Source organism: Eubalaena glacialis, chromosome 10 (genome assembly GCF_028564815.1).
Source record: "Eubalaena glacialis isolate mEubGla1 chromosome 10, mEubGla1.1.hap2.+ XY, whole genome shotgun sequence".
Classification (NCBI taxonomy): domain Eukaryota; kingdom Metazoa; phylum Chordata; class Mammalia; order Artiodactyla; family Balaenidae; genus Eubalaena; species Eubalaena glacialis.
In genome coordinates this window covers 85,004,290-85,023,021 of record NC_083725.1, presented here as the reverse complement: position 1 = coordinate 85,023,021, position 18,732 = coordinate 85,004,290, and the positions used below count along the sequence as shown (strand labels likewise).

The window sequence follows — 18,732 nt, the reverse complement described above, 5'->3', positions numbered from 1 at the left end:
TAGAGATTTGTGTTCTTGGGCCAGAAAGTACTGAATGCATATTTATGAGTTATGTGTCTCTAAATTTCAAGACTGTCACTTCTTTTTTTTTTTTTTTTTAATAAATTTATTTATTTTATTTTATTTATTTTTGGCTGAGTCGGGTCTTCGTTGCTGTGTGCAGGCTTTCTCTAGTTGCGGCGAGTGGGGGCTACTCTTCGTTGCGGTGCGTGGGCTTCTCATCGCGGTGGCTTCTCTTGTTGCGGAGCACGGGCTCTAGGCGCACGGGCTCAGTAGTTGTGGCGCATGGACTTAGTTGCTCCACAGCATGTGGGATCTTCCCAGACCAGGGCTCGAACCCGTGTCCCCTGCATTGGCAGGCGGTTTCTTAACCACTGTGCCACCAGGGAAGGCCAAGACTGTCACTTCTTGCTAATTTGGAAAAGCAATGAGAGGTGCCACTGAGGAACATGTTATTTTTCAAGGAACCGTGGAAGACCCAGTGGGTGTTAGACCAATTTCCCCGGTTTTTCCAGAGAGATCTCCGGGTGTGTGTTGAATGCCAGGGACTGAATAGATAAAAAAAAACATGCCAAGGGTGTATGTAATTCCCTATCACAGCAGGAACTTGGATACACCTCAGGCCCAACGATGACATACAACTACCTCATGAGCAGCCCCTGTGTCCAGGAATGTGCTAACCAGGATAAAAATTGTTTCTGCATCAACATCAGGAAGGGGAAGCAGACACACACATTTAGAGGCCCTTGGCAATAAGTGCATCGTGTTAGGGCTTGGGGCATCATTTACTGAAGAGGATAATGTACCGGTGAGTAGAACATTTTGCAGGTTTGTTTTCATAGGGACATTTCTTTACCTGTCATATTTGTATAGCATTTTATATTTTTCAAGATCCTTTTAAATAGATTATTTTATTTCCCCCAATAACCCCATTATTCTCGTTTTACAGAAAGAGTTACAAAGCCCCATCAGCCTGTGCGGCTGTGCTTCAGATCTCACAGCCACTTGGTAGAGGGGTAAGCACCCAGAACCCAGCTCTCTGGATTTCTCCTCCACTTCTTCACCTGGCCTCTTCCTACTTATCATCAGCAAATATTTATCAAGCATCTCTTCTGTAGAAGGCATACTTCTAAGTGTGAGGAAAGCCTCAAGTTTTCCTGGAAGTGTTAACACAAAAATCCTAGAAGGGTTTTTGGTACTGAATAAAAACCTAGCTCATCGTCCCTGCATAGCGCCCTCTGGTGGCAGTAAGATATAAGTTATGAGATAGGAAGTCCTGAGTTTTTAGGATTCAAGATGACTTGAGTTTTGTTTTTTAATATATTTATTTATTTTTGGCTGCGTTGGGTCTTCATTGCTGCGCGCGGGTTTTCTCTGGTTGTGGCGAGCGGGGGCTACTCTTCGTTTTGCGGTGCGTGGGCTTCTCATTGCAGTGGCTTCTCCGGCTGCGGAGCACGGGCTCCAGGCGTCCGGGCTTCAGTAGTCTTGGCTCGCGGGCTCTAGAGCGCAGGCTCAGTAGCTGTGGCACACGGGCTTAGTTGCTCTGTGGCATGTGGGATCTTCCCAGACCAGGGATTGAACCCGTGTCCCCTGCATTGGCAAGCAGATTCTTAACCACTGCGCCACCAGGAAAGTCCCTCAAAAGTCTTTACAGAATAAATTTGATCTTCCAGAAAATTAACTGCCCAATAAAATTCAGCATGCTTTAATGGGAGATCACAAAATCCAGACTCTCAAAGATTTAGAACCTACAATGTCCAGAATATAACTTAAAAATTAGTAGCCTATGAAGAGTCAGGAAAATATGACCTGTGGAAAAATAAATCATTAGAATAGACCAAAACTAAGAGAAACAATAAGTTTAAAAAAAAAGACTTGAAAAACTTATTATAAATATGTTCACAGATTTATAAAAACAAACACAATGAGGAGACAGATGGAAACTATAAAAATGAAATAAAGGGAACCTCTAGATCTTAAAAATACAACTTCTAAAATGAAAAATTCACTGGATGGACTTAATAGAAGATTAGATATTGCAGAAGAAAATATTAGTGAATTTAGCATGGCATCATAAGTTATCTAAACTAAAGCAACAGAGAAAATAGGCTTAGAAATATAACAGTGCCTCAATGAACTGTGGAAATACATCAAGTGGTAATTGGGTTCCCAGAAGGAAAGGAGATGGAGTGTCTGGAGAGGATAAAATCTGATGAATTATGGCTGGAAATTTTCCAGATTTAATGAAAAACTTCAATCTACAGATACATAAATCACAATGAATTCCAAGAAGAATAAACATAAAAACACACATCAAGGCACATCTTAATTAAATTGCTGAAAACCAATCATAAAGAGACTATCTTAAAAGCAGTCAGAAAGGAAAAAAAAGACAACACATATAATAGAATGAAGATAAGGATTATCACTGATTTCTCAAGCCAAACAATAATGGAATGGCATTTTTTCAATGCTGAAAGGAAAGAAAGAATGACTCTGTATTATTAATATCACATATAAAGGCATCAAAAAATATGAAATACCTAGTGATAAGTTTAACAAAATATAGTTAGGAACAGTATAGTAAAAATAAACAAAAAAGTAGTACTGGTAGAAATTAAAGAAGACCCAAATGTTCATGGATTGGAAGATTCAATATTACTAAAATGTCTATTTTCCATAAATTGATCTATATAATTCAAAGCAATCTAAATGAAAATCCTTAAGATGAAGCTGTGATTTCTAATTCTTCACTTTCACTGATGGATTCTTCATAATCTGTAACGTTTGCCCAAAGAGAGGTTGGTGTACTTTCTGCTTTGAGGCATCCTGTGCCTTTCTCAGTTTGTCAGGCTGGTTTTGTGATGTTGCAGTCACCATGGGAAATACCTCAGGGTGAAGAGTTTCCTGGTTTGGAACCTTGTGCCTTAAAAGTACAGGGAGAGGATCATCAAAGAGATCATTGTTTTCCTCCTGAGTCTAGGTGGATTGTTCTAGCTCTCTTCAATTTTCCAAGTGGTTTATACTTTGGCTCCATACTTTGGGGAAGACCAGCATGAAGGCTTGAAGATTTCTTTAACTTTATCCATAGTTGTGCCTTCTGGAATGGCATTTGGATAAGCATCCATGTGAGCAGCTCTTTGCAACAAACTGCCCTCAGCAGGAAGCCCCTTTGCTCCTCACTTTAGCAAAGCTATATTGTAACTAACTTTTCTTTTTTTTTTTATAGTGCACCTTGTCTCTGCTACACTATACAACTAAAAACCTTGTAAAGAATGCATGGGACAGCATCTGAGGACTCTGAAAAGGAAATCATAGCAGGCTGATTGGAAAAAGAAGAAGAGGAAGAAGAAGGAGGAGAAAGAAAGGAAAGAAAAAGAAAGAAAGAAAGAAAGAAAGGGAGAGAGAGAGAGAGGGAGGGAGGGCGAGAGAGAGAGAAACAAAGAAAGAAAGAGAAAGGAAGGAAGGAAGAAAGGGAAAGAAAGAGAGAAAGAGAAAGAATGAAAGAAAGAAAGAAAGAGAAAGAAAAAGAAAGAAAGAAAAAGAATAAAACTCAAAACAAGACCAATTCAGCAGTGAATTATTGGGATTTTTTTTGTTTCCACCAGTATCTCCAGCCTGGACCCAGAGGCATGCAAAAATCCAGAATTAGGCACCGGTGCAGACAGTAGGAGCTCCAAGAGATCTCTCATTTTAATCTAAGAAATGAGAAAGGGTGCACCTAGGGGGTCCAAGAAGAGACTCTTGTAAACTAACTTTTAAAACAGGCACCCCCAAGATCTGCTCATCTCCGGCCCAAATACACCTTTCAAATCTTTTGATCACACAATACCTTGCCTAACCTGTTGGTTCTTCCCTTAGATCAAAGAAGTAGAGATGAAGAATAAGTAATTAGGGCTTCCCTGGTGGCGCAGTGGTTAGGAATCCGCCTGCCAATGCAGGGGACACGGGTTCGTGCCGCGGTCCGGGAAGATCCCACATGCCGCGGAGCGGCTAGGCCCGTGAGCCACAACTACTGAGCCTGCGCGTCTGGAGCCTGTGCTCTGCAACGGGAGAGGCCGCGACAGTGAGAGGCCCGCGCACTGCGATGAAGAGTGGCCCCCGCTCACCGCAACTGGAGAAAGCCCTCGCACAGAAACGAAGACCCAACACAGCCAAAAATAAATAAATAAATAAATTTATAAAACAAACAAACAAACAAAAACACCCTATAGATGTATATGTATGCATATAAGTAATTAACTGAAGACCAGGTCTTTTTCCTAGTAGTTTCCCCTTCAGTAATCTCACAAACCGTGTGAACAAGATAGCATCTAAAGAAAGATCACAAGGCGTCAACAAGCCTGCACACAGTGGGAGATGGCTACGAGTTTGATCCCCCATCTCAATGATTAACTGAGATTACTTCCCCTTTAAAAACTTTCATGGCTGAGCAAAATCTTTGGAGTTGGTTTTTTGGGGGGACATGAGTTCACCTTTTCCCCAGATTGCTGGCATTCTGATTAAAAGCAATTTTCCTTTCTACCAACAACTGCCTCTCGGGTACTGACTTTTGAGTGGTGAGCAGCCGGACGTGAGTTTGGTGACATTCACTGGACAGATGTGGCTCAAAACATCTTTAATTTCACTGTAGGAGGAGTTAAAAAAAAAAAAAAGTGAGCTCTGTACAAACTCTCTCTAATCCTCACAATGACATTGTTTTTTCTGGTTCTTTCTCCAAACCACATAGTGGATGGCTTAATGCTGACTGTGTGAAGTGGAATTCTATTTTTGGAAGTAATTCTGCAGCGTAACTTATTCCACTGAAAATATTCTTCTGCTTTTGGATGCCGACATGTGTGGATCTGAGTGCTACCGTCTGTTGTAAGATGATGAAGAATGTCAGATGTTTCTAAATGTCTTGTTTATCCACAAGAACCTGGACTCCTAACTCCTCACTAAGGCTGATTAATACTCCTACCCGTAAGCTGCTTAGCAGTTCAGCCACACATCATGGTACAGACTCTGAACGATCCAGCTTCAAACCAGCTCGGATATTTCACTCAGACACTCCACCCAACTAGGAATTTAATAATATTTTGGATTGCAGAAAGTAGTATATAAGTACACACTCTAAGATGTCTTGCAGTCTGCCCCCAGAATGCAAGCTTCTAGCAGCTTCTCCCTTTGCAAGTCTGAAGTCTCCCATGTACAAGACAGTTCTGTTATTGCCCTGAAATAAAAACGTAATTGATCCTGGGCAATGACCAGCTGGTAAGAGAGTCACAACAATCTCTCCTTTCTCTCTTGATGCTTCATTGACTAAAGATATCTGGGTAGGAGTTTCAATTTCAGTTGATATAATTCGTTTCTCCCAAAATCTTTAGTTAACAACAACTAGTTGACAACTCTTTAGTAACAGCGAACAGTATAAGTAAACCTTCAAGCTGGTGGAAATCCTGGTCCTGCAATTTACTGGCTGTGTGACCTTGGGCAACTAATTTAACCTCTCTGGTTCTTCAGTTTCCTCATCTGTACTCCAACCTTCTTTTCAAAGTAGGGCCTCTTAATCCTTTCATGTGATCTTTATGGCAGCGGGACAGGAAGAAGGTGTGGGCCCTCAGGTTCTCCCTGTCCAAGAAGTCAGTGGAGATTGTTGGATACTCGGCCATTTGCCCCTTGAAGGAGCTCACACCACCAGCCAACCCCAGTGAACTGGCCACCCAGCTGGGTGTGGAAGCCCAAGCCACCGCTGACTGCACCACCACATCTGGGAACCTACCCAAAGATTTCTTGAACATGATAGAAAAGCACTAGCAATAAGAGAAAAATATTGACTAATTGAATTTTATCAAAATTAAAAACTTTGATTTTCAAGAAACACTGTTGAGAGAAAGGTCAAGCCTCATACAAAGAGGAAAAAAATATTCACAATACATACACCTGACAAAAGACTTATTTCCAGAATAAATACAAAGAACACTTGCAACTCAGTAAGAAGACAGCAACCCATTTTTAAAATTGCCAGGCTTCCCTGGTGGTGCAGTGGTTAAGAATCCGCCTGCCAATGCAGGGGACATGGGTTCGAGCCCTGGTCCGGGAAGATCCCACATGCTGTGGAGCAACTAAGCCCATGCGCCACAACTACTGAGCCCGTGCGCCACAACTACTGAAGCCTGTGCGCCTAGAGCCCGTGCTCCGCAGCCAGAGAAGCCACCGCAATGAGAAGCCCGCACACCGCAACGAAGAGTAGCCCCCGCTCGCGACAACTAGAGAAAGCTTGCACACAGCAACGAAGACCCAACGCAGCCAAAAATAAAAATAATATAAATTTAAAATTGCCAAAATATTTGACTGTCATTTCACAAAAGAATATATATATTCTTGAGAGAATACCTGTGAGGGAATTTAAGGAGGTGATAAAAATGTTCTACACCTTGACTAGCAGGGTGTTACATATATTTGTCAAAACGCCATAAACTACACGTTTTAAATAGGTGTATTTTACCTAAATTATAACTCAAAGTTTTTTTTAATAAAAGGGAAAGGGAAGGAAAAGAGGGGAGAAGTTATAGAACATTATGCAGCTATTAAAAAGAATGGGTAGATATCTATTTCTGAATTTAAATATATGATATCAAGTGAAAAATGAAAGTTATTGAATAGTACCATTGAGCCCATGTATTTTTCTAAAAAGTAGTCTCCTCCCCTCCCCCACTCAAATATATATATTTGCTTATATATACCCAGACAGAATGGATACAGAGAAGAAGCACGTCAAAAGTTACTTTGTAGAGCATCAGAGGAAAGGGGGACGGCCCTTTTATTTTCATTTTATGCCTGTCTATACTTCTCCAATTTTCAATTAGTCCATATTAGTTTTAAAATAAAATAAATTTTTAAAACTTTAATGCCCTCAAAGACCTGCCTTCTGCTCTCTAAATGATACAGTTAAAATACAAGATAGGAAGGTATCTATTCTTTCCGAGTATTTTTATTATTCATACTTATGACATGTGTAGAAACCTTCACTTTTTTATTGTAGAAAAATATACATAACGTGACATTTACCATTTTAACCAATTTTAAGTATACAGTTCATTGACATTAAGTGCATTCCCACTGTTGTGCAACCATCACCACTATCCATCTCCAGAACTTTTTCATCATCCCAAACTGACACTCTGTATCCCCTAGACAATAATTCCCCATTCCCCCACCCTCTAGCCCCTGGCAATCACTAATCTACTTTCTGTCTCTATGAATGTGACTATCTCAGGTACTTCATAAAGTGGAATCATACAATATCTGTCCTTTTGTGTCTGACATTTCATTAGGATAATGTCTTCAAAGTTCATCCATGTTACAGCACATATCAGAATTTCACCCTTTTTACGGCTGAATAATACCCCATTGTTTAATCTAGTCACGCATCCATGGGCATTTGGGTTGCTTCCATCTTTTGGCTATTGTGACTAATGCTGCTTTGAACATTTTTGTACAAATATCTGCTTGAGTTCTCGCTTTCAATTTTTTCGGGTATATACCTAGAAGTGGAATTGCTGGATCATGTGATTATTCTCTTTAATTTTTTCCTCATCTGTAAAATAAGTATGATTATCCCTGCTCTGTCCACACCTGTGGGGCTTTGCGAACCAGATAAGAACTCCTTTGTAACTTGGTAAACATCAAATTCATGCAAGAGATTATGAGAAAGTTTTTATGAGGAAGAGTATAATCTTAAAAACAAAATATGTATAAATAATTTTAAAATAAAAACTAAGAATAACAACTAAATGAACAGTTATTGAATGCTTCGTGTGCCAAGCACTGACCTATGCATTTCACAGGTGTTAGCAAACTTAAGCCTCATAACAATCTTGTGAAGTAGGTATTACTACAGTTGGCCCTCCGTAACTGTGGATTCCACATCCACAGATCCAACCAACCATGGATCAAAACTATTCAGTAAAGACACAGACATAGAGAATGGAGTGGAGGACATGGGGAGGGGGGAGGGTAAGCTGGGACGAAGTGACAGAGTGGCATGGACATATATACACTACCAAATGTAAAATAGATAGCTAGTGGGAAGCAGCCGCATAGCACAGGGAGATCAGCTCCATGCTTGTGACGACCTAGAGGGGTGGGATAGGGAGGGTGGGAGGGAGACGCAAGAGGGAGGAGATATGGGGATATGTGTATATGTATAGCTGATTCACTTTGTTATAAAGCAGAAACTAACACACCATTGTAAAGCAATTATACTCCAATAAAGATGTTAAAAAAAAACTATTCAGGAAAAAAAAATTTCCACAAAGTTCCAAAAAGCAAACCTTGAACTTGCCACACACTGGCAACTACTTACATAGCATTTACATTCTATTAGGTATTATAAGTTGTCTAGAGATGATTTAAAGTATACGGGAGGATGTGCATAGGTTATGTGCAAATACTACACCATTTTACATAAGGGATTTGAGCATCCACCAATTTTGGTATCCTTGAGGGTACTATAAACAACCCCCTATGGATACTGAGGGCTGACTGTATTATCATTTTACATGTGAGAAACCTGAGGCACAGAAAAGTTACATAACCTACCCAAAGTCATACACCTAGTAAGTAGGAGACTCAGAAAAAACTTCAAGGAGTAATGAACTTCCCCACATGATAGAGTTCTTTCTAAATTTAGTAGGTTTTATCATAATTTACAATTTCAAATTTTGAAAGAAAAATGCATTTATCTCATTTCAAAACCACATGAGTAGTCTAAGAAATACAAAGGGAAATAAATCTGTTATAAATGCTACCTAAGTTTCCCCATAAATGGCTATTTCTTTGATACTGAATGGAAAGAAGAGTCCAGACTCTATAAGCACCACCACGTGTAGGTATCACAAAAACTGGCTTCTGAAAAGGTTCTGACCTCCTTGTTACCAGCAGGGATTGGGCAAGGGGATGGGCAGGTGGACAGCAATGTCTGCCATTGGCATCAGCACGAAGGAAAGGCAAAGCAAAGGAAAGCAGGTGTGAGCCAACAGGAGACACACCATATTTCTAATGAGATCTTCATGTCTTCTTTGTCTTCAAATGAAAACTGAAGCCATGAAATTTCTTTTTTGCTAACGTTAAGATGTGGTAATGTCAAGCATTCATGACCATAAGCATGGAAAACTGATGAAATTACAGTCTGTTCAGGGAAATAATGTAGTGATGAGAGAAAAAAATCTTCACCTACGTCAGGATCCTGACAGCAGCTTTTTAGAACCGGTGAACATTTCTTTCCCTTCTGCAGGAAGACATCCCTTTGTAGATATGCCAAGTAGATGCTTATGGAAAAAGGTCAAAGAAAAAAAGAGACTGACACAAATAATTGAGATATTTTTAAGGGCATGTAAGTCAGTGAGCATTTCATTAGTATCATTTCAGCAATTTTCTTCTCTCAAAGAAGAAGCCAAATTGAAATCATATCCTTCTACTTAATGAGCAAAATAATGTGATTATGTTGCCGTAACATTAAGATTTGAGACGGTCATGGGATGGGCATGAAGAAAATCAGAGTTAAAGAATCTAAGTAAAATTAACCTGGCCCTTTCCCATGAATGCTTTTCATCAGAATACACTAAAAATAATCACTCCTTTATGAGCTAATAACATCCACAACTCAATGTTCAGAGTAATGCATTTCTAGCATATGCTATATATTGAAGCTCCAAGTAATTGAAAGAAGTATTGCTGTATCTAATCATAGTGCATTCAGCTTCCATCTTAAGTACCATCTCCGAAGGTTCAAGGCTACATGACTCTATCAGTTAGTTATTGCTGGTAAACAAGTCAACTCAAAACTTTGTGGCTTAAACAACAACCACTTATTAATGCTCATGAGTTCTGCTGATCTGGATGAGACCTCGCTGATCTCAACTGGGCCTCCTCCTAGGGTCAGCTGGTGTACTGACTGTGGGCAGATTGGTCTAGGATGGCTTTGGCTGGCATGACTTAGCTCTACTTGCACATGGTGGCTCATCCTCCAGCAGGCTAGTCCAAGTTTATTTTCATGGCAATGGCAAAGTTCTGAGAGAAAGAACAGAAGCAATCAAGGCTTCTTGAGGTCTAGACTCAGAACTAACACATGGTCTGTATTACATTCTACTGTCCAAAAATAAGATATAAGATCAGCCCAGATTCAAAAGGTGGGGAAACAGAGTCTGTCTCTGGATGAGAGGAACTGCAAAATAACATTGCCAAGGGGAAGAATGGAAGCCACTATAATTATCTAATTGTAAATGGATTGCCTCCAATATACAAACAGATTGAAATGCAAAAGTACACTAATACTCCATTGTTTGACTCTTGGGACACATATTCCTAAAGCCACAAATGTTAAGTTAGGTTCCCCAATTAATCAATGAGCCTATTATCCCACAACGCTGAAGGAACAACCATGCATTGGCAATGTAATATAAAAATTAATAATGTACTTGCTAGGAAAATCACAACAAAGAGGAAATCAACAGCATTAAATCAGAAATTACTTTCAGATAAAGGTGCCTTAGAAAAGCAAGTTTCATTAGAGGATGATGACTATATGGATATTTTGAATCATGAGATAGTCAGTGACCTGTGAGAAAGTTAGTAGTGACTTGTCTCCATGCCCTTCTTTACCACCTACTGCCCCACAATTCCCTGTCCACCAAACATATGTATTTTGGGTTCTAAACCCCCTCCCCACTCCAATCTCATTCTTATACTTACTACTGGGAAATTCAGGCAACTGTAGTAAAACTTTTCAAACCAGTTGTCTAGATGTACTCCTGTTAATCCCCCAATCACTCTTCAGCCCACTTCCATCTGCCTTCTGTTTCCACCACTCCACTGAAACTGACCTTGTCAAAGTCATCCACCAGATATGGGCTGCAGAATTCAAGGTCATTTTTTAGTTATCATCTCATATGATCTTTGAGCAACACTGGGCCCCACCGACCACACTCTCCTTGAAACGTGTTTATTCCTTTGCTTTTGTGAAATTAGACTCCTGATTTTCCTCCTACTTCAATGGCTCTTCCTTCTGTCTCCTTTGTTGTTTCATCTTTTTTTCCCCGTAACTCTCTACATATAAGAATGCCTCAAAGTTTGGTCCTAGTCCTTTTTCTCCAGCTGCACTTTCTTCCCAGGTTATCTCAGCCATTCCCATAGCTTATAATCAGAGGGGTACCAAGGGTAGGGCGGTGAGAGCTATCCATCTCTGGTATAGGCAATGGGGATGCATGGTCTGTAGAGATTATTAAAACAACAATAGGACCAGCTATGTGTGGGTCTAATTTTCATTATCACCAATTCTAAACAGTGTCAGCAACAAAATACTCCTTCTAAGGTGGGAGGGCGTATCTTTTATTGATTTAAGTTGTAAACAATGGCTGCAGTTACTGTTGAGTTTTAATAAAAAATGTAAGTTTCAAGTTAGCATATTTTAATTACTTATTCTTTAATAAGCATTGTATTGGACATGGAAGTTCATCTGGAGAATGCCCATTTATGCAGTCAGCCCTCCCCCTCTTCCACAGGACAAGTGCAGACTCTGCCACATGCATTCATTTCAAGAGAGGTTAGTAATAGTTTGAAATTATTCAATCTTGTGTCAGGTACAGTTCACGTCTGTTCCCCCTGTAGCACTACATATTCCTGTGGTTAGGCAGTAGATTTAAAATAAACAATGACGGCACAGTGATTGTAAAATGGTAAAATCAAACTTGAGTTTTTCAATCCTGTCATTCTACGTGAACATTTGGAGTTTTTATTTGTCTTTAAAACTGTGAAACTGAATGTGAACTTCAAGGTGTAATATTTCTGTTGGTAAGTGTAAAATATATAACTCATACTGAAATATTTTACTAAATTTGAATAATATCTTTAAAATGAAAATGTATTGCTTTTAATTGTTAATTTTTCTTTTAAAGCTAAAGAAAATTTGAATATTACCTATTATTACATGATTATTATGAAAAATATTTTGTCATATAGAGGAGGGGGTGTTTTAAAATGATCGACTTGGAGGTCAAGCACATTACATGTGCCACCGCTTGAAATAGTGGTCTATCTGTGCACTTTCAAATGTATGTCTCTAGTCTAGATCTCTCTTAACAGCTGCAAATTAACATATCAGAGTGGCTGCTTGACAATTCTATTTGGATATCCTACAGATATCTCAAAATTAGTCATCAAATGGACCTTGATTTCCTCTCATACCACACCAGCCCATGTCTCCTTCCAGGCTTTTCAGTAAATGATACCACCATTACCCATCCAGTTACTTAAGCCAAATTCCAGGAGGCACTGCTGATTCTTCTTCCCCTTCCCTCTCTTTCCATATCCAAGTAGTTGCCAAGGGGCTAGTATAACCATAGTTCAAACCACCTAGTGACAAACTCTCCCAGTCTCCCAGAATTTGCACTCATCTCTCCAACCCATGCCTCCCATATAGCCCCTGGACCAGGAGATGTTAACTCCTCTCAAAATCTTTCAATAACTTCCCACTGCTGTGTATCATTACCACAGCCCACAATCCTCTGCGTTTCCTGTCCAACATCATCTCAGAACACTTTCATCCTCACTTATTCTCTGTTACGTACAGAGGGTTTGGTTCTGACTCTGAAACACCTCAATCCTTTCCCCGGGTCAGAGCCTTTGCACTTGCCCTCTCCTCGTCCCAGAGGAGCCTTGAAAGCTTTTACTCCAGTTCTTGCAAAAGCTCATTCATTGTTACCCTTTAACTTGTAGGTTAAATGTCACTTCTTCAGAGCAGCCCTCCTTGGCCCTATTCATACCCATTATCAACCTCATAATTAGAGTGTTCATTTGGCTCCTAGTTAATGATTTCTCTTCCTTATTAAAACAGAAGCTCCGGGAGAGCAGGTCAGCTTGCTCACCCCGGTGTCTTCTCTTCTAGCACAGTGAACACACATTGGGTACATAGTAAGTCCTCGTTGAGAATGAACTCATGACCTCTCCTCTCCTGGTCTGCCTCTATATGACTGCTGCAGAAGCTGCCATGCTCTTACATGACATATCTTCACTGGTCCAGGACAGTACATCTGTCTCACATCAGAACACGGAGCCTCTGCCTCAGGATTTTGGAACTGGGATTGAGAAAGTCTTTCAATCCCTCTCAGGTAGATAAAGTTGCACCATAAAAACTTAATGAGCTATCAATGACTTTGTTTTCCACCACGAGTCAGAAAAATAGAGACAACAAATTGTCGAAGAGATAAATAAAGCAGATGCACCTAGAGCAGAATGCAAGAGACAGAGCATGTCCTGATTGCATTCCTGTGCCTGGTCCAGGTATTCTGGGGCCCTGATGCAGCCCTGTCCTTGGTATCCACTAGACACAGCAGAATCCACAGACTAAAGACCACTTTCTCTTAAGTTTGTTCAGATTGAGTTTTTATCACTTGCAACCTTAAGAATACCATAAAAGCACACTTTTTGGTCAGAAAGGCACATGGATAAATGATGGCTATAAATTGCTGTGTCCATCAAGTGAGCAGGTCAAGAAGGTAAAGTTAGGTAAGTGAACATAAGCCAATGTCACTCTGAAAAAAGACATTGACAATCTGAACTGGCATTTACCAGCCAAAAGAGACAGTAAGAAAATGAAATAAATGACCAAAGGATTCACTGGGAAGAGTCCAGCGTGATGGGGCAGGAGGATTGGTAGCAGCAAGTATTTAAGGTGTCCTAGGAGAGAAGGGAGGGGCCGACAGAGGGGGCAGGGTTATAGCACGTGCACTTTGGTAGCAAGTGTGTAACAATGATGAGACTAAGCTATTTCACATCCTAGAAGACATTCATCCAACAGTCATTCACCCAGGGTCCACTATATGCAGAGTATTGGGCGGCCTGCACCTTTGGTTTGGTAGGCAGTCTGTGTGCAGAACAAAGGATGGATGGGAATGGCGATCTAAAACCCAGGCTAAGCTCTGCTTGCCAACCGTGAGCCTGTGGGGGTTATAACTGCCCAGAGGGGGACCCCATTTAAGGTTCACACAAAAATCAGTAGCAGTCCTACCTGAGGTCCAAAGCTTCCTGATATTGATCAAGTACAACTCTTACCCTCAGGGTTCTCTTAGGCTAAACCCATAGTTATTACATTGCAAAAGTCCTCCCCAGTAGGGGTCATCTGAGCTAAATCTTGAACGATTTTAGGCAGACAGACAAGAAGGTTAAGTATTTTGAGCAGGAGAACAGCACAGGCAAAAGCGTGACGCATGGTGGTTCAATGTCAGGCACTGCAAGCAAGTCAGAAAAACTAGAGAAGTGGGTGTAGAGAAGAAATGGGTGGGAAGGATGCTGGAAGGGGAAGAAGCCACCAAGAAGGACCTTGCGTTCTACACTAAGGAGTTTGGTCTTCATCCTCCCACGCAGAGCCACTGAAGGGATTTAAGCCAGGGGGCGACCTGGATGGGAACGGTGGGTGCACTGGAGAGGCCTGGAAGCAGGGAGACCAGTTAGGAGGCAGTTAGTTAGTTCAGGTTGCTGCTGGTAAGGGCCTAAACCAAAGCAGTGGCAAAGGCAACTGAAAGAGGAAATAGATTGAGTGACATTTAAGGATTACAATGGAGATTATACGTTACATATGGAGGCCATATGTTCCAGTTTGCCCAAGACAATTTCAGTTTATACCATTGTCTTGGCTTAATTATTAACAGTGCCCCCTTGCACTTATAAAAGTGCCTTGATTTGAGTGATTAATTATATGTTACCCTAGGTGTAGGGCACAAAGGAAAGAGAAGAATGAAGATCCTTTGGGATCTGGCTTGGACGACTCTGAGCTTCGTGGTTCCCATTACTGATGTAGAGAACACAAAAGGAGCAAGTTTGGGCCAGAAAATAACAAGATTATCACATACTGGCTTGAAGGTGCTCATGGGACATCTGAATGAAATTACCAAGTAAATAGTTAAAATATACTGAAATATTGCACATAGAATGTTGTAACTCGAAAGACCATAAGAGACTTTGAGACCAACTGCTACTGTTACATAATTCTTCCCCCTAAAATTTTCCTCTAATCCTCAACTGTATGAAGTTCTACATCAGAAGCTGAAAATCACCAACAGAAAGTTGAGGGTAGGGCTTCCCTGGTGGCGCAGTGGTTGAGCATCTGCCTGCCAATGCAGGGGACACGGGTTCGAGCCCTGGTCTGGGAAGATCCCACATGCCGCGGAGCAACTGGGCCCGTGAGCCACAACTACTGAGCCTGCGCGTCTGGAGCCTGTGCTCCGCAACAAGAGAGGCCGCGACGTGAGAGGCCCGCGCACCGTGATGAAGAGTGGCCCCCGCTCGCCACAACCAAAGAAAGCCCTCGCACAGAAACGAAGACCCAACACAGCCAAAAATAAATAAATAAATAAATAAATTTAAGAACAGTTTTAAAAAAAAAAAAAAGAAAGTTGAGGGTACATCCCACAACACATGGAGGGAGGAAAACCGATGGATTTGACCAATTGACACTGACAAAGGAAGTCAGTTTCTGCTACCAAATCCTTTCCCAATGGAAACCTTCCTGCCTTGCTTGCCTAGCAATATTTTACAAATGTCAGCACACTCAGGGTCCCAGAGAAGGGATTTAAATTATAGATAATAATTCAATAGAGGAACTTTTGATTTTTCATCTAGTCACTTGAGGCCAAAACATAAAGTGGAAATGTTCACAGACTGTGATTAATAACCACTTTTCGTATTCTGAATTTAAAATTAAATGAGAAGAATGACATAAGATAAACAGAACAAGTTTCTTTCAAGACCTCCAGCACGCATGCACTCTGTGGCATCCTAAAATTCAGCATGCTTCCTTAACCAGACCCACCCTTGCCCAAATACACACACACACGCTCGCGGGCACACACACACACACACACACACACCCCACTGATACCTGGGCTGAACTTCAGCAAAGAAACAATTTGTCACAGCAACAGCTGAAATAAGAAGGGTCAGCAAGATTGATTAGACTTATTATTAAGGCTCCAGCACCCAGCAGAACTGCGGTGACTGTGCCTTCTTCTTACAGCCTGGGCTGGGGAGCAATAACCAGTCAGAACCCACAGTCTTGCAAGCCCCCAGCACTCGCTTTCACCTGGGCCATTGGAGACAGCCCAGCTCAGCCAACAGTGTCTCCCTGTGACATGACCACTCTGCCCATCCTTCCCTATTACGAGCCTCATGTGGCTCTATTCATGCCTGTACAATCCAAACATCACGCAGCAGCACCATCGTAACTGACGAAAGAGACCCACCAAAGAGCAGCTTAACTCAAAGAAATGTTTTTTGAATTCCGGTGGTGCACCCTCGACAGGGAGAGCATAGAGTTGGAAAGAGCGTGCCCACTTCTCTCTTCTTTTTATTTGGTTGAGGTTTAGAGGGGAAGGAAACCAGGGGAGGAGGATGAAAAATGCCTTATTCAGTACAGTGGAAAGCAAACGAGCTCGGGAACACCTATTACACATGCTCTGCTGTCACCAAGCTGTGTGACCAAAGGCAAGTCCCTGCAACGTTCTGATTTCCTAGTTTCCGAGCCAGAAGCTTGCATTGAATCCTTCTTCTCTTCATTATCCAACCACCTCAATTTCCAATGACACCTTTAACATTTGCCTTGGCTTCTGTTTATGTCACTCTCCAACTCAAAATCATCCACTGGCTTCCCAATGATTGTACGATAAAGTTCAGCCTCCACAGTGAGGTATACAAACTTTTAGGATCTCATCCCTATAACAGAAATATGAAAATGATGGCAAAACCAGCTGGACTTTCTTAACATTGATCCTTCTCCTGGATTATGTCACATCTGACTCCACAGCCTCTGGGTGCCATGGTCCACCTGCGTGGCTGGATCCTACTCATCACTTAGTACCAAAATGCCCACATATACCCTCCCCCTTTTGGCCTCAAGATCCCTTTACAATCTTAAAAATTATTGAGAACTCCAAAGGGATTTTGTTTATGTGTGTTATATCTGTCAGTTATCATTCTATTAGAAATTTAAACTGAGAAATTTTTTAAATATTTGCTAATTCAATATTCCGAAAACTGTAACTTGTTAACATAAATAACCTATTTGGGTAAAAATAACTCTATTTCCAAAACAAAAAAATAGGGAGAAGAGTTAACATTGTTTTGCATTTTTGCAAATCCCTTTTAATGTCTGGCTTAATAGAAGACAGCTGGATCTTCAGAGCTACTTCTGCCTTGAATCCATGGCAATATCACATGTCACGTAGACTCTGGAAAAGTCCACTATACACTCATGAGACAATAAGAGTGAACAAATCAAACAGCATCTTAGTATTGTTATGAGAATAATTTTGAGCCTCCGAAAGAGTCCTGGAAGCCCCCAGGAGTTTCAAGATCTCATTTTGAGAGTCTCTGATCTAGTGTGAGTGCGATGAGTTCAATTTCTTGGATCAAGGACCAGGAGAAGCAGTGGAGCCGACTGGTAACACACAGACATTGAATCAGGGAGACTTGGATTTGTATCTCAGCTCTGCCACTTAGAAATATGTTGTATAGGTTATATGAGCCTTGGTTTACTCGCTTCTGAAATGGGAATAATGCCATCTATTCCATGGGGCTACTGTCAATCTAAAATAGGGCAGGCACAGTGGTTAAGAATCTGCCTGCCAATGCAGGGGACACAGGTTCGAGCCCTGGTCTGGGAAGATCCCACATGCTGCGGAGCAACTAAGCCTGCGAGCCACAACTACTGAGCCCACGTGCCACAGCTACTGAAGCCCAGGAGACACAACTACTGAAGCCCGCACACCTAGAGCCCGTGCTCCGCAACTAGAGAAGCCACTGCAATGAGAAGCCCACGCACCGCAACGAAGAGTAGCCCCCGCTCACCACAACTAGAGAAAGCCTGCACACAGCAACAAAGACACAACAAAGCCAAAAATAAATAAAATTTTAAAAAATATATAAAATAGGGTATATATGTGCTTGCCACAGTGCCTGGGACATGGTAATTATGGGGGGGTGGGGGAGGGCAGAGACAGGAAGAGAGACAGAGAAAGTCACTAAATGACTTTAAAAAGTTATGTGCTGTCCTGACACACTTTGGCTCTTACTATCTAGTTTGAAGAAAAAAGGTAAAACATAAATAGTATATTACAGCATGGTATGGAATGGGATGATATGGCATGGTACCCTCTCCTATCCTATCATATAGTGGAAGCTCCCGCAGGCGGGGCTGGGAGTTAGTCAGCTAGTTGAAGGAGCAGTTAAAGCAGAAGATCAGGGACTTCCCTGGTGGCGCAGTGGTTAAGACTCCATGCTCCCAATGCAGGGGACCTGGGTTCGATCCCTAGTCAGGGAACTAGATCCCACATGGATGCCACAACTAAGAGTCTGCATGCCACAACTAAGGAGCCCACCTGCCGCAACTAAGACCCAGTGCAACCAAATAAATAAATACTAAAAAAAAAAAAAAAAAGCAGAGGATCAAGCAAAATAATACACACTGACCAAAAAACATGTTATTTTAATCTAAAACATGTATATGAACATCAATCTGCCAGGCTCCTGAAATGAGGCCTATGCTTTTCTTTGAGGACAAGTCTTATAATCGGTGCTCTGTGTCATCTTTCTTACAGAAACCACACCCATAATACATCACATATCATTTCCAGCTTCATTTTTATTTAAGTGTACAGAGAACTTAAAGACACTTGAGAAGCAAGTATAAAACCTTTCAAT

The 18,732-nt window shown here is 41.2% G+C and overlaps 1 pseudogene; it reads right to left on the bottom strand.

The window, feature by feature from the left end:
* Positions 1-2,722: 2,722 nt before the first annotated feature.
* Positions 2,723-18,732, bottom strand: part of LOC133099903 (protein artemis-like) — a 60,875-nt pseudogene continuing 44,865 nt past the window's right edge.